Raw genomic sequence first — 18,725 nt, 5'->3', positions numbered from 1 at the left:
CGACGGTCCGGGTAAGGTATATGTGTACACGACTCTATTTATCGAGTCCCTTACTAGAGGGTCGGGTACGGTATATGTATATGATGATACGACTTTATTCATTGAGTCCCTTTCTAGTCGGCCGAGTATGGTATATGTATATGTTGGTATGATGATGTGATAATATGATAATATGATGATACAAATTTATTTATCATGTCCCATAATGGGTCGGGCACGGCAATAGGTATGACTTCAATTGTGAAATACAAGTACATTGATTTCTTGATTTTAATACTTGTCTCCTAAATCTCTACTTCAGATGTGATCTCCTTTATGGTATTTTATGCTTTATATACTCAGTACATATGTTGTACTGACCCCCTCTCTTTGGGGGAATGTGTTTTATGCCCGCAGGTACAGATATTTATTTCGGAGATCCGCCAGCTTAGGATTTTCACTCAGCGATTTTAGGAAGTGATCCATTGTCCCAGACCTAGACTTTTGGTATAGACCTCTTGATGTATATATATTTATTTATCTAGAGATACGACGGGGCCCTGTCCCATTATATGATATAGTTAAAATTCTTAGAGGTTTGTAGACATATATGTGGGTTGTATATAGATGTTGTCTAGTTAAGTTAACGACTTATGTTTCGAGGATGTCTCCTTTTGAAGTGGCAGCCTTGTCGTCTTGCATATATATATATATATATAGTGGGACATTCCTACATGTAATGACATCCTTTTTGGCTCATGTATCATGTTATCATTTGATGATTGTGACTCTTCAGGAGACAGGTTGCGTTAATATAAAAATATGGGACAGTTTTGAGATGTCATTCTATTTCCTTAAGTCTCATATCATGTTTTGTTGTGAATTGATTATAGTTAATATGTATGTACACGAGTTTCCAATCTGGGCTAGTCATGACCCATAGGGTTGGGTCTTGATAGAAGTAGTATCAGAGAAGTTCATCATTAGAGTGTCTATAGACCGTGTCTAGTAGAGTCTTGTTTATCGGTTGTTGTGCATCACATCTATAAATTGGAGGCTATAGGATATTTAGGATGCTACCTTTCTTTCATATGTAAGATCGTGTGATAGAGCCGAGTCATAGGAATTGAAATTCCTCATACTAACCTTTGATTTCAACAGAAGAACGACATCAATAGAAGGAAGTGACTGACGATATTGGAAGTTACAAAGTACACAGGTAAACAAAGGTATGAAAGATATATGTTAGGTAAGGTATCGAAGTATGATTGAAATGTAATGTTAAAAATTGAAAGGAAAAGTAGACAGAAAAGTGTAACAGGTGCAGTTCGAGTTGGACATACGCGGTAAGTCCATCATTGCATAATATTGTTGATATTAAGCGCCTTGTGTGGCTGTGACATGATATGATATGAATATATATATATGTTGGACCTGTGAGGCATTGTTGGTATTTTCTGCGTGCAGGTTTTGAGATAGCAAGAAGTACAAAGGAAACTCTGCCTAATTTTACCAGAAATAGAAAAAAAAATAAAGAGAAAATGGGACATAAGTATAATATATTTTGGAGGTTGATACTGACAAGATAAATTTATTATGTTTTAGTAAAGAGTTAATAAATACCCTCATGTTATTCATAAGGGGTACCATTCTTATTTAGGAAATTTTATTTCAAAGAAAAACCCTATATGAGCAGCAAAGATTAGAGTTTATTTGAACGGACCAGAATACATTCCAACCACATATTGCCTTAGAAAAAGCTCATGTTGAAGGGCAAAATGTCCAGCGATTAAGTTTCACTTTTGTTGTAAAGTACAAAGTTTGCAATAAGTAATTTATGAATTAATAATTCATTCATGATTCAAGACTAAACCTGGAGGTAAACCATGTGAATCAAGAACTAAGAAGTCCTATGGTGCTTATCGGTTTCTAGTTTCCTTCTTGTGGTGATTGGAGAATCATTCATGATAATATTTTATTAGTTTTTAACCAACTAATTAGAAATGGAATTTGTGGAAGGAAAAATATAAATTTGTGAGCTATTAAGGATAAGATTGATCAGAAGGGGTGAAGGGTTGAGTACTCCTAGTCAAAGGAGTGTAATTAAAACATAGTAAAAATCGTGAATAAGGTTAAGAAGTGTTACATTATAGGATGGATTATGAGGTAACTAAAGAATACGATGTGATTAGTGTGAAACAGAAAAGAAAGTGTAGAATAAATACGAATGACTTGTAAAGTTCTATAGGGAAAGTTCAGAATAAAAAGTCAAGTGGTAACGAAATAGATATGATTTTGAGTAAGATTAGAAGTTAATGTTGGGTACACGACTAGGGTGAAAGCGTATGAGGCATAAAGAAATATTATTTATATGTGACTTAACCTCAGAAAATAGTGAGCTATTTAGAGGAAAAAGAATGTAGATTTGCGAAACAACGGATGTATTATGAGTTTATTAGAGGAACAAGTGATATCCGTTGGGATAAAGATAGTGTTATAAGAAAGCTTGGAACACTTATTATCAGACTATAAGTGCTACCGAATGAAGAATTTGAAATGATTATAAGCACTAACTAATTACTGATTGGAATGAATGGAATGTAGCTTTGGCTAAATTGCTAGATTAATTATATTACTCAAGTCCAATCATCAGGCGAGATTTTGTACTATATATCAGGAGTTCTCATCACCTCGTGATTATGTTAAGTTTCTTACATGGGTAATCTAAGTTGTAGATGATATAAAGGAAGACATGGATATGGTGCAGTGTACCAAATGTATTGGAAAAGAATCATATGAATTTTAAAAGTTTAAATGGGGGGCATAGAGGAGAATATAAACAAATAATGATATGGGTATCTCCTAAAGGGGGGAAACGGATTATAGAAATACAAGTGTAAGCCAAAATCAACTAACACTTCAACGCGTTAATATGAACACTTAAACTTCAAGTGAGATCCCATGCTGGAACAAGTTAGTAAGAACTGAAAGCCAGCAATAAACGGATAGAAGCTGAGATGATCTTTGAGACAGTGCTGAGAATTATTGGTGAAGACCTTGGATACTATGACATAAAAAGATAGATGCTTATAAAAAGGAAAAATACGACAAGAGAATAGTAATGAGTGACTTAAAGGTATTATAAAGAATAGCAAAGCTATACTGGATTAGATGTTAAGATGTTGGCAACATACTTATTGGTTAATGATATTGTGACATACAAGTAGCAAAGGAGAAAGGATAGGAAATTTCTCCTATGGTAGAATATGAGAAAACTGAATGGTAAGGAAAGACTATGATTAGAATTAAACGCACTTGGTACAAATTGTACAACAATAGTTATGCAACCTACTAATATTGGTATGCTAAAGGATAGATCAAGTGATTACTTGATAAAATGAATAAGAATTCAATAATAATAATGTTATTGCAATATTATGGATACATCAAAGAGAAGTATAGGATGTTTGAGGCAAAACTACTGAGATATAATTAGTAATGAGGGCAAAAGCCATAGTGAGCCTGATATCGACTAAAAGAGGTAAGGAGAAATATAGGGTCTGCATAAAGACTAGCGTGGCGATGTTAAGGTATTTCCTGGGCTAATTTAAGCAACTACACATATTCATGTAAAGATTTCTATAGGATGCATGGTAGGAGAACTAAGAGCAAATGACAATTAAAGACTTTTAGGTAAAAGTAAGAAATTTACACATAATGCCGAGGATACTAGAATATGGACTGTCACAATAGAGTAAATAAAGAATATTGGAGTACAAAAATGTTACTCCTGTGAAATTTCATTTTACTTGTATAACTTGGAATGTGTTATAATAAACTAAAGCGCTTCGACAAATAGAGGAAGTATGTGAAGGGCATAGTTAACTAAGAGAACACTTGATAAAATATTGGGAATTCAGAATTAATTCAACATTCGATGACTAATGTTCCAAATGGGGGAAGGATGTTACACCCTAGAAAATTTTGTGTTACTAAGATTACAGATAGCTTAATGTGATCTCAAAGAGGAACAAATATTACAAGTATAAAGAATGAAATTCTACTGTAGTACCATGAGCATAGCATGAGTATAATAATTGGAGTTCGAATAATATGATTGAAATGATATGTTAAAAGATATATAGTCCTCTTAATCGTAAGCTGAGGTGGGGATCACATGATGGGATTTTTATAAAAAGTACATATGATAAGTTATATGGAAAATATATGTTAAGTTAAACACAACTCAAGAAGGACCCTTGAGCCAATTCAAGGTGAAAGTCATCAAAAAGATATTTTCTAAGTCATTTTTTCTGTTGATCTGACTTTGGGAGGCCATAACCCCTTTGGCATTTGAGAATTTGGGAAAAATCTAAAAATGAAAGTTGTAGATAATTGAAATATCTTTTCAACCATAAATTGTGGGTCAGAATGTAACATCGGTATAAGAATATATCGATATTTTAAGTCTGACAGGCCGAACTGTATAGTGGATTCGGCCCAACCGATTCCAACTCGGGTCAGGCCCAATACCCATGCCATTAAAGCAAATTTTTCAGCTTTTCCTTCATATTTTATACCAAAACATAATCAAAAAATTTTAAGAGAGTGTGAGGGAGGAGAACCCTAGAGAGAAAAAATAAAATTGACCACAATTGAAGCCCTGAATCTCGAAGCTCATGAAGACAAAAGTGTTGTACATCGCGTTGTCTTCAATTTGAGCTAAAAAAACTCCATGATAAGTGTTGGTGTTAAAATGGACTGATTTGGAGTTGCTTTAATTAGATTGGTTTGATTGTCGTTGTTGCTATTATTGTCATGGATTATGTGTTAAAAGTGAAGGGATTGTATATGTTAATGTTAAATCTCCATTTGAGTCGTATTGGAGCTATTCTAAACTAAAAATAGTGGATTAATATCGATTAATGTAGTGGTTGTTATTGTGTCTTATTACAAAATAAAAATGAAAGCATTCGACATGATAAGTTGGAGTTTTAATTGATTTAAGGGCTGCTTGTAATGTGTGGCTGCTTGTGTTGAATTGAAGGATTAAGTGTAGTTATGATTATGCATTGTATGGTCAATTGTTGGTCTGCTCTAAATCATTTCCATAAGGTGTGGTGACTGAAACCTATTAGGAATAATCCTAGAGCATCGTAGTCGTCATGTTGATAATTAACAAAAGTCGAATGTTATGCGGGCTGTTCAAAATATTCTTGAATCTCATTTTAGCCAGTTTTAACATGGTATTTTAATGTGTGATTGTTTATTTTGCATGGTGGTTTTATGGCGGATTTAGAGACGAGGAAAGTGAGCATTATAGGATAGGTGCTGTCAAATTCTTTCTAGAAATAGCCTACTAATGATGAAGTACGTTTTATGCATTTCCATAGCCTAACCATAGTTCTTAACATATTAATATAGGTTGAGACCCTATGGGGAATCATATACATATTGTGTGCGGAATAAGGTATGTAAAGCATGTCCCTTCTTTCTTTTAGGCATGTCTTAGATATAAGTGAACAATGATATGTATATGAAATTTGGGGTAATTCTATTCTTAAGCTTTGAGCAAGATTCATGATTCTTATTCACTTCTTGATGTTAGAACTCTTACAATAATTAAGCTATTACTTCTCAACTCTTCTATACGTTGGGAAGTAGTAAGCGTGTAAAGCCAATATTTCTTTCTTTTGGCATGATCCATATGAAATAAATGGATGATGAATGTATAAACTCCAAAGAAGCTCTTATTCTTAGATACACTAGGATGGCTACTGCTCTTGATTTCCTAGAACTTATATCATTATGTTTTGATACATGTGTATGATTCCAGCCATCCTAATTTGGTATGATTAAGATTTTGATATAATCCATGATTCTTATACGCTATTTAATGTTGGAACTCTTGAAATAATTGAGCTACCACCCTCACGTCTTTTATACTATTGGATAGTGATTGATGCTTAAAAGCTTCTATTCTTAAAAGTCTCTATAATGACTAAAGTCCTTAACTATCATAAGTTGTTCCGTATTAATTGTATATATGACTAAGATTCCTGAGACTTGACATATATAGTTCATCATGATAATTAAAGAGAACTTGACATAACTATTATTTTGATATTCGAATGTTAGCATATTTTACTCGTTTTATTGAGTCTCGATGATAGTTACACATGGTTGCTAATGATACCTTATTCGTGCATATTGTTATTGTATTATCCACCAAATCCTATGATAGAACGAGTATGTTATCATGTATAGTTCCACTATATTATCCACTGAGTCCCTCACTAGGGCTCGGTACACATACTTAACTACATTATTCACCCAGTCCCTCACTAGGGCTTGGTATAATATATTATGATGCAATGATATAATTATGGAACCGATTCCCACGATGGGCCAGGTACAGTATATGTGTGCATGACTCTATTCATTGAGTCCCTTACTAGAGGGATGGATACGGTATATATATATGATGATATGACTTTATTCATCTAGTTCCTTACTAGAGGGCCGGGTACAGTATATGTATATGCTGATATGATGATGTGATAATATGATAATATGATGATATAACTTTATTTATCGAGTCCCATAATGGATCGGGAACGGCAATAGGTATGACTTTATTTGTGAAATACAAGTACAGTGATTTCTTGATTTTAATACTTATCTCCTGAATTTCTACTTCAAATGTGATCTCCTTTATGGTATTTTATTCTTTATATACTTAGTACATATGTCGTACTGACCTCCTCTGTTTAGGGGGTTGTGTTTCATGCCTAAAGGTACAGATATTCATTTCAAGGATCCGCCAGCTTAGGATTTCCACTCAATGGTTTTGGGAAGTGCTCCATTGTCCCGAAGCCTAGACTTTTGGTATAGACCTCTGGTTGTATATATATTTGCTTATATAGGGGTACGAAAGGTCCCTTTCCCATCATATGATACAATTGAAATTATTAGAGGTCTGTAGACATATATGTGGGTTGTATATACACGTTGTCTAGTTAAGTTAACAACTTATGTTTTGAGGATGTCCCCTTTTGAAGTGGCAGCTATGTCGGCTTGTGTATATGTATAGTTTGGGATGTTTTTACATATAATGATGGCCTTTTTGGCTCACGTATCATGTTATCATTTAATGATTGTGACTCCTCAGGAGACAGATTGCGTTAATATAGAAATATGGGATAGTTTTGGCTCACGTATCTTGTTATCATTTAATGCTCTTCATGCTATGCAAGATGTGGATGAGACTCCCGATGTGGTCACGGGTATGTTAAGGGTCTCTAAATTTTATTTTATGCATTGCTTTATCCGGGAGCCAACTTGTCTATTGCTACTCCTTACCTTGCTATGAGATCTTATGTGTTCGCCAAAGTATTATTAGAATCTTTTTAGGTTTATACTACCGTTGGTGATTTGGTGTTATCCAAGAGAGTTTATAGGAATTGTCCCGTGTTGGTCTTACACAAAGTTATTCCATGGGATATTATCGAACTTGACATGAACAATTTTTACATCATTCTTGGTATGGATTGGTTATATTCCGCTTATGCTTCTATTGATTGTAGGACTCGTAGGGTCAAGTTTCAATTTCCTAATGAGCATACTTTTGAATGGAAGGGTAATAATTTGGTGGTTAAGGGTCAATTCATCTTATGTATTAAGGCCTGGAAAATGATTTCCAAAGGATTCATTTATCATATTGTGTGAGTTAGGGATGTTGATTCTAAAACTCTTACTCTTGAGTCAGTCCCTATAGTTAACGAATTTTCCAATGTATTTCCCAATGACTTGCCCGGCGTTTCTCCTGAAAGGAAAATTAACTTTGGCATAGATCTCCTTCACAATACTCAACCTAATCTATTCCTTCTTACCGTATGGCTCCGACAGAACTTAAGGAGTTGAAAGAGCAATTGAGGGATTTGCTTGATAAAGGCTTTATAAGGCCAAGTATTTCACCATGGTATGCTCCTGTGTTGTTTGTTAGGAAAAAAGATAGGTCATTCCGAATATATATATATTACCGACAATTGAATAAGGTCACCTTAAAGAACAAGTATCTAATTCCAAGGATAGATTATTTATTTGAACAAATGAAAGGGGAAAGTTACTTCTCAAAGATTGATCTCCATTCCAGTTATCATTAACTAAGAGTAAGGGAGTATGATATTACCAAAATGGCATTTTGGATAAGGTATGGTCACTTTAAATTTTAATTTCTAGTTATGTCATTGGGGTTGACTAATGATCCTGCTATTTTCATGGATTTGATGAATCGTATTTTTTAAGCTATACTTGGATTTGTTTGTATTATCTTATTTATTTATAGTAGTTAATGCCTCTTTCTTACGTACTATTCTACCATTAGTTTCTCACTTTTTTTATTCCTTGTTTTTGATATGCTTGTTCCTATCTGACCTTTTATCTTGTTTTTCTCTCTTGAGCCAAGGGTTTTTCAGAAACAACCGCCCTATCTTTCAAGGTGGGGGTTAGGTTTGCGTACACTCTACCCTCCACAGATCCCATATAGTGGGATTATACTAGGTTTGTTGTTGTTGTTATTACTTAAATTTTTTGTAGTGGTGTTTATTGATGACATTTTAATTTACTCTCAAAATGAAGAGGACCATATAGGTCACTTGATAATTATGTTGCAAACGTTGAGAGCTAAGCAGCTATTTGCTAAGTTTAGTAAGTGTGAATTTTGGCTAAGGGAATTTGCATTTCTTGTCCATATGGTATCCGGCGATGGGATTAAGGTTGATCCAAAGAAAACGAAGGCGGTAAAGAATTGGCTTAGACCATTATCTCCTTTGGACATTAGAAGCTTTTTGGGCTTAGCCAGATATTATAAGAGGTTTGTTGAAGGGTTTTCGTCTATTACTTCTCCTTTGACTAAGTTGACTATAAAAAAGGTGAAATTTCAATGGTCGAAAGAATATGAGAGGAGAATGCAAATATTGAAGGATTGTCTTATGTAGACTCATATTTTTACATTTCCTGATAGTTTAGATAGGTTTGTTGTTTATTGTGATGCCTCACATATTCGGTTGAGTTGTGCTTTTATGCAACATGGAAAGGTTATAGCCTATGCTTCTAGGCAACATAAGGTGCACGAATGAAATTATCCAACCCATGATCTTGAACTTATGGCAGTTATGTTTGCTTTGAAATTTTAGCATCATTATCTTTATAGGGTGCATGTTGATATGTTTACCGACAACAAAATCTTACAATAGATGTTTAGCCAAAGGGACTTAAACCTTAGGCAAGGAAGGTGGCTTGAACTCCTAAAGGACTATGACATGAGTGTGTTGTACCATCTGGGTAAGGCAAATACTGTAGTCGATACTCTTAGTCTATTGTCCATACATAGTGCTGCATATGTTAGGAAGGTAAGAGGGAGTTAGTTAAATACATCCATATGTTGGAACGTTTAGGAGTGTGTTTGGTTGACTCCAATGATAGAGGTGTTCTTGTACACAATGGCTCGGAATCATCTTTTATGGCGGATGTTAAGGCCAAACCTGACCATGATCCAATTTTGGTTGAATTGAAGAAGTCATTTTCCAAAAACGCCATTGAGGCCTTCCCCCAAGGTGGAGATGGGTTACTATATTACCTAGGTTGTTTGTATGTTCCTAAAGTTGATGGGTTAAGGGAATTATTATCGAATGAGGCCCATGGTTCTCGGTATTCAATTCATCTAGGATCCGTCAAAATGTATCATGATTTGAAAGAAGTTTATTGGTCGAATGGCATGAAGAAGGACATAGCGGAGTTCGTGGCTAAGTGTCCTCATTACCACCAAGTTGAAGTTGAGCATCAAAAACTGAGAGGTTTACCTCAAGACTTTGAAATTTCTACTTGGAAGTGGGAAGATGTGAATATGGACTTTGTAACAGGTTTTCCTCGTACTAGAAGGCAATATGATTCTATTTGGGTTGTTGTAGACTGAATGACTAAGTCAGCACATTTTCTAATAGTTAAGACTTCTTATCGTGCTGAAGACTATGCTGAGTTGTACATTCGTGAACTTGTGAAACTTCATGGTGTTTCTTCATGAATTATATCGGATAGGGGTACTCAATTCACTTTACATTTTTGAAAGTCATTTAAAAAAGGTCTTGGTACAAAATTTAAGCTAAGTACCACTCTTCATCCTCAAATTGGTGGACAATCCAAAGAACGATTCAAAGTTGGAGGATATGTTTAGGGCATGTATCATTGATTTGAAAGAAAGTTGGGATGAGCGCTTGTCATTAATTGAGTTTGCCGATAATAATAGTTATTACTCTAGCATCCAAATGCCTCTGTTTGAAGGGAGAATATGTAGATACCCAGTGGGATGGTTTGAAGTGGGTGAGATGGCATTGATTGGTTCCGACTTGGCAGTTGATGCAATGGAGAAAGTAAGGCTTATTAGAGAATGATTAAAGATGACTCAAAGTTATCAAAAGTTCTATTCGGACATTAAAAAGAGAGAGCTTGAATTTGATGTGGACGATTGGGTGTTTTTGAAGGTTTCACCTATGAAGGATGAAATGCGTTTTGGTAAGAATGGAAAGTTGAGTCCTAGATATATATGACCCTACAAAATAGTGAAATGTGTTCGTAAAGTGGCATATGAGTTAGATTTTCCATTTGAGTTAGCTATGGTTCACCAAGTATTTTATGTGTGTATGTTGAGGAATTTTGTGGGTGATTCAAACTCTATTGTGCCATTGGAAATGTCATGACCCAACCCCTGGGCGGCAACTGGGGTCCGACCTGGACCTCCGTATACGTATCTATCAGTTATTGTCAAGTTAAACTGTGTGTGATGTGATAATATACACAACAACCCTAATGGGTCAAAACCTTTTTTATATACATCTAGCCTTTTCCACCTGTATCATAACATGAAAGGGCACGCAACCCGATGAGGTTGCAATAACACGATAACATTTATAACACGACATACAGGCATAACTGAAACAAACTCATCAACAACCCACATCCACGTATCTACAGACCTCTAAGAGTGTTAACTGTATCATATGGCGGGACAGGGCCACCGCCGTACCCCTGAATAAATAAATATATACATAAGAGGTTTGGTACCAAACTTGGCTCCAAATCAATGGAGCTTCTTCCAAACTTGCTGAGTGGAATCCTAAGCTGGCAGACTCCTAAAACCTGTGTCTGTACCTGCGGGCATGAAACGCAGCCCCTTGGATAACGGGGGGTCAGTATGGTATATGTACTGAGTATATAAGCATAACATAACTGAGATAACAACTGAAATAGGGATGTAGGAAACCAAGTATAACATTTAATAGGGTATTGTACCTGCACCTCACAAAATAAAGTCATGTATACCATTATCACATATCGTATCCGGCCCACTCGGAGACTTGGTGTTACAAATACATCATCTATCATGATAATTATATGGATACTATTAGCGCTATGGAACGTACAGCCCAATCCATATATATATCACACACATGCCGAGGAACGATGGCCTGATCCATATATCATGTAATAATGTCGAGGAACGATGGCCTGATCCGTATATCGCATGATAATGCCGAGGTACGATTGGCCAATCCATATATCATATGATAATGTCCAAGTACGATGGCCCAATCCGTATCTCATATATTAGTGCTGAGGAACGACGGCCCAATCCGTATACATGCATATCATATAATAATGTCGAGGAACGACGGCCTGATCCACATATCACATTACGATGCATATATGTGCATATAAGACTTGGTAACATGTCAAACATCCCTCAGGTATCACTATAAAGTATGTTAAAGAGCCTCTAGGTATAAGAGCTTACACATTCCATCACTATTCAGCCTATAGAAGGCTCGAGGGTCGTAGTTCAACTAGTTTAAGACCGTTATCATTCAAGAGTGAGTACAAGTCATGAGTCACATCATGAACCTGTAAATGGAACTGTCTCTAACTCATATCATACATCGTTTCACTTACATTAAGCCATTTCAAGAAAGGGAAGATATAGGCTTCACATGTATTACTTTTTATCACGTAGAAGGCTTACAAGACAGTAACTCAACCATCACGGGAGTTCTAACATCAAGAAGTGAATAATATTAACAAGTCATTCTTGGGGTTCTAAGAATGGAACTACCTCCACACTACACATACCAACCACTTATAGCTAAGACATGCCACAAGAAAAGAAGAGTTAAGCTTTACATACACTATTTTTCAGCATATAGAAAACTTGAGGAATAGGAGCTTAATTACTTTAAGAGTCTTACATTCAGAAGTGAACATGAATTATGAATCATGAATCATGTTCAGAGCTCATGAATAGGGGTTAACCCAAGTTCCATACACATATCATTTGTCACTTAAATATAAGACATGCCCAAAAGAAATAAAAGATAGGCTTTACATACTTATGCCAAAAACATGCCAAAAGAAGGAAATGTTAGCTTTACATACCTCTTACGGCTTACTCTTTATCATGTTTGCCTCGTCGTCCTTGCCCTATTTAACATGAAATCAATACGAGTATCAATAACCCTTAACCTTTCAGCATCTTAAGTTTCACACGAGTATTTATAGAACTCATTTCCTCGCTTGTCTTCTCGACTAGCTCTTTAGTTAGTTAAGGCGTTACCGAAAATCGGGCATTACCTCCTCTATAGCATGCCCTATTCGAATTTCCAATAACATCCCTAATCACTACATCCAACAAAAAACAACATCCTTCAGCATATATATAAGCAATTCACATCAACATTGCACAATACAAACTCCAAACGACTCGCTCAAAGTTACGATATCCAAAATAGAGTTTCTAGTTTCTATTTTGTAAAACCTTTAACCGTACGAAGTGGAGGGTCATGTGGATGCAACCATCAGCTCCCAAACCTCTTTTAGAATACTTTTAGTCCCTGAAACACACTACCACACACCCGCATCATCACCCCACATACACAATGCCTCAATTTGACTACAATTTAACTATAACGACTTCAATTTTAGATTGTTTCCAACGTCAAGTATTTATATGATATTTTCACATTCCCAGCAACTTACACAACATATACTATACTTCATACCAATACCATAACCTCCAAATTGAATGTAAAGACCTTACCTTACCCGAAATTGGCCAAAACTCTCCAAAACTATCAAAACTCTCCAAAACTATCAAAACATGAATTCTGGACAGCCTACTGTCTTGTATGTCTCTTAGTTTCGAAGGGGTAATTGAGGGAAACAGGATTTGTCACCTTAATGAAATTTATAGACATATGTATTAGAGTCACATAAAATTTCAAATCACTCCTACAGCAATTTTGTACAAAAATATATGCCCAAAATACCAACAGTAGTCCGTGTAGGATTTCCAAAACAAAATCTGAGCAACACCTCCCCTATACTTCATCACCTTTTTTTGAGCAGATAAAAGCAAAATTAGGTTTTAGAGGCTAAATAAAAGTTATAGACCTATGAAATATATTTTCAAAACATCTTAAATCACTTGAAATGAAGTTTTACAAAAGGAGTTATACTAGTATTACTAACAGGAGTTCCATTTAAAAACGGGTTTGTTAACATGAACAAAAACCTCCTTGTCTCCCCAACGATGAATTTTATGTTGTTAAACACCGTTGCTTAACTGAAAAATACCTTAGACACTTAACTTACAGAATGAAATCAGAGGACTTACCACTTCTTAGAAAATTCGTGGCTGCCTCTAGCCTTCTCTCTAGTTTCTCTACGTTTTCCAAAGTGAAAGGATGAAGAAATGAAATATTTTCAGCATATTACACATGTATATATCCCTCCTTTAGAAGGTGACATGTGGTATCCCCCTAGGGGTGACACATGGCATCCCCCTTGGGTACCACCTCATCCATGCCTCTAACTCAAAGCTTCCACGTGGCAGCGTGGGGTCCACCTAAGTAGGTGAGTCACCTACTTGCTTCAAGTAGGTGCATCACCCACTTGCTTCAAGTAGGTGCGTTGTCTCCTTATTTATCTTCTGTGGTTTCGTAATCTTGTCTCACTTTAAGAGCCTATCTTTTCCTAGCTACTTAAGCTCGATGTATACTCAAGTAGCTTAGTTATATAAGACATCCAAGACGGTAGCTTACGCAAGCAAGTCGAGTTTCACAATTTTTTAGTTGGCATCCAACTCTTTTTAAATACTTATAACTCTATTTCCAACCTTCACTATCACGGGGTATCACATCCTCCCTTCCTTAGAGTTATTCAGTAACGTGATAGATAATAGGGATCACATGGCGATTTTCAAGAAGCTTAAAAACACATCTCAAGGTACATAAGTATGGGATATAATATCCTTCCCCCTTTAGAACATTCTTCCTCGAATGTTAACTTGTCCTATATGGTTTCAGGGAGATTTGGGTATTCTCTATAATAGTAGCCATCCGCTCCATTTAGGAGTTCAGATTACCCTTGGATATAGGGAAAAAGTACGAGTATCTTTTCTCGATCTCTTTTTTGACTTGTCAAGTCATCCCCTCTCTTTGTTTTTGTTTTGCCACACTTCTTTGATGGAAGTCATGTCCTCAGTTCGCAACCTTCTAATTTACCAATCTAAGATGGCGATAAGTTGATCCTCGTAGGATAACTCTTCCATTTCATGGACATCATTTATGGTACATACTCTGGGTGGATCACCAGTATATTTGTGAAGCATTCATATCTGATGGACTGGGCGTATGGATTCCAAATCAGGTGGTAAGTTCAATTTACAAGTAACTTTATCTATCTTACGAGCAACTTGATAAGTTCTAATGTAGTTTGGGCTAAGTTTCCTTTTCTTATCGAATCTTATTATTCTCTTCCTGGGTGACACTTCTAAGAATACCCAATCATCGACTTGAACGCTAAATGTCAACGTCGGTTATATGCTTGTAATTTCTGCCGACTCTAGGCTACTAGTTAATAGCTTGCTCAATTAGGTCTGAGCCTGCTAGTTTAGTCTTCCCAACATTAACCAGATCAATAGAGGACTACACGTCCGGCCATATAAAGCCTTGTACGGGGCCCTCTGGATGTTGGGATGGTAGCTATTATTATAGGCAAACTTGATAGGTGGTAGGTTACCATCCCAGCTACCTTCAAAGTTAACAACACCTACTCACGACATATCTCCCAGTGTTTAAGTAGTATGCTTAGTCTGCTCATTAGTTATGAGTGTGAAAGACGGTATTTAGACCTACCTATGTTCCTGACTTCTTCTTGGACTTATATCAAAACACTAGCTGTAAATTAAGCTCCTTTATTCAAGACAATAGCTGTGGGGATGTCATGTATTACTTCTCGAATTCTTAGAGAAGACTTTAACTGGTACTCTACCCTTTGGGTTTCTTCTTGTTTTCCAAATCCTTAGGGTTGTCTACTGAGTAGTACTAAAGTTCATTTATACAATGACCTTCATAGCTTGTTTGAGCTCTGTCTATCATTACCTGGTATAATTTGGAAGGAATTTGGCATATAAGTTCGCCATCTTTTAGTAACTAGTTAATTTTGCTTATCTTGGTTAAACTATTTCATAATTTTCTTATCCAGCCTATAACCCTCTAAACATGTTATCTCGTGTCATCCCTTACCTTCACGAGAATATAAGAAGGTGCTCAACTTGACCTGAGAAATATCTTAGCGTCATCTCGGTAGGTCTTATGTGTTACCTTACCTTTTCCTTCTTTATTCTACAATCGATATAGGCATAGCTCTTTGGTCCAACTATGGCCATGTCTTACTTGCCCTTAACTCTAATCCCATTTCGGTTGTTTGGCTAAACCCATCTTAGCATCTCTTATCTCCTATCATAGGGGGTTTTCTGTTCCTCTTCCTTGGTTATTTATCTATTGCAACATCATTCGAGACTAATTCCATAGCCAACATCTTGGCTTTTAATCCAGTATCGTATCCTTATCCTTTATAGTATCTCTTGAGTTAATCGATACCATTCCCTAGTCGCACCTTTTCCTTTCCATACTCATTCATCCTCTAATGTTGTGTCATTCAAGGTCTTGTTAAAAACTTCTTAACACTGCCTTAGATACTATTCTAACTTCTATCCAATCATTGGTGGCTTTCAGACCTTTCTAACTTATTTCAGCAAGGGATCTTATTGAGTTTAAGCATCTATGTCCAATATATTGTAGTGTCCACTGTTTCCATCTCACCCTTGCATTCCTCTTATCCGTTTCCCCCCTTTGATGGGGTACTTATACCTTTATCCTCTTATACCTTGCTCTATGTCTCTATGTCAGTCTCAAATTCATCCAATTTCTTTTCCCAACTTAGTACTATATCCTGTCCCCGTATTATTGTACCATACCTTTAAATTCATACTTACATATTCAGTTCATGACATCTATCTGGGGTGCTTCTATTAGAATTTCCTCCCATAGATTCCATCCTCAATTAGTTGGTGAAGGGCTAATAAAGTGTTATCCTGGGACATATTCCAATTACCACCAAAAGGGAACTAGAATCCAATGAGCATCACTGTGCTCCTTAATGCTTGACTCACATGGTCTCCCTATAGATTTATTCTTAAGTTGTGAACAACTTATCTAGTCTTCTAATAATAGTTGAGGGTTCTGTACTTTTCAACAAAAATGAAACTACATCATTAGGCATCTTGCTCTTCATCATGAGCTTTTGTCTAAGTCAAACTAGGACTGAAGATACCTTAGGCTGAACTTTACTGCTCAGATAGGCTTTTGCTTTCCCGAAATAAACTTCCCCAAGTAAAAAGGGTGTCTCTTATCGACGACCTGGAGGGTACCTTCTTTAATTCAGCATACTAGGGATACTTGGTATCAACTTCCAAGACATATTGAAAATCTATGTTTCATTCCCTTTTCCTGTTTTGGGAAAATTTTGGAAGAGTTTCCTCTATATTTCTTAACTATCCCCAAAACCTGCACGCAGGAAATACCAACAATGCCTCACAGGGCCAACATATATATTCATATCACATCACATCCACGCAGTGCTTTCAATATCATCTCATATCGCAGCTACATAGGGCTTTCAATATCAACAATAGTATAAAAATAATGGACTTACCTCGAATGTCCAACTTCAGACTTCATCTGTTACACTTCCCTATCTACATTCCTTTTAGTTTTCAACTTTATATTTCAATCATACTTCAATACCATACCTAACATATATCTTTTATACCTTTGCTTACCTGCATGCTTTGTGAATTCTAATATCAATAGTCACTTCCTTCCGTTGATGTCGTCCTTCTAGTAAGATCCAAGGTTAGTATAAGGAGTTTTCCTATGACTCGGATCTATAGCATGATCTTAGATATGAAAGAAAGTAACATCCTAAATATCTTATAGCCTCCTGTTTATAGATGTGGCGTGCAACACACCGATAAACAAAACTCAACTAGATATGGTTTGTAGGCATTCTAAGAATGAACTGCTCTAATACCACTTCGGTCACGACCCAACCCCGGAGCCGCGACTGGGGTCCTACCTAGACCCCCATATACGTATCAATCATCTATAGTCAAGTTGAACTGTGTGTGATGTGATACTATACACAACAACCCCAATGGGTCAAAACTTTTTTATATACATGTAGACTCTTCCACCTATATCATAACATGAAAGGGCACACAAGTCGGCGAGGTTTCCATAACACGATAACATTTATAACACAACATACAGGCGTAACTGAAACAAACTCATCAGCAACCAACATCCACGTGTCTACAGAACTCTAAGAGTGTTAATTATATCATATAGAGGGATAGGGCCCCCGTCGTACCCCTGAATAAATAAATATATATATAAGAGGTTTGGTACCAAATTCAGCTCTGAATCAGTAGAGCTTCTTCCAAACTTGCTGAGTGGAATCCTAAAACCTGTGTCTGTACTTGCGGGCATGAAACGCTGCCCCCGGAGAATGGAGGGTCAGTACGGTCTATGTACTGAGTATACAAGCATAACATAACTGAGATAACAACTGAAATAGGGATATAGGAAACCAAGTATAAGATTTAATAGGGTATTGTACCTGCACCTCACAAAATAAAGTCATTTATACCATTATCACGTACCGTATCTGGCCCGCTTGGGGACTCAATGTTTCAACTACATTATCTATCATGATAGGCATATGCATATTATTAGCACTGTGGAACGTGCAGCTCGATCTATATATATTTCAAGCATATGTCGAGGAACGATGGCCCGATCCATATATCGTGTAATAATACCGAGGAACGATGGCTTAATCCTTATATTGCTTTACAATGCCGAGGTATAATGTCCCAATCCATATATCATATGATAATGCCGAGGTACGATAGCCTGATCCGTATCTCATATATTAGTGCCAAGGAATGACGACCTCATCCGTATACATGCATATCATATAATATTGCCGAGAAATGACAGTCCGATCCACATATCACACAACAATGCATATACGTGCATGTAAGACTTAGTAACATGTCAAACATCCCTCAGGTATCACCATAAAGTATGTTCAAGAGCCCCTAGGTATAAGAGCTTAAACATTCCATCACACCCAGAACCATTAAGCCATATCAATAAAGGGAAGATATAGGCTTCACATGTATTACTTTTTATCACGTAGAAGGCTTACAATACAGTAACTCAACCATCACGGGAGTTCTAACATCAAGAAGTGAATAATATTAACAAGTCATTCTTGGGGTTCTGAGA

Source organism: Solanum dulcamara, chromosome 7 (genome assembly GCF_947179165.1).
Source record: "Solanum dulcamara chromosome 7, daSolDulc1.2, whole genome shotgun sequence".
NCBI classification, from domain to species: domain Eukaryota; kingdom Viridiplantae; phylum Streptophyta; class Magnoliopsida; order Solanales; family Solanaceae; genus Solanum; species Solanum dulcamara.
This window is presented reverse-complemented; position numbering follows the sequence as displayed.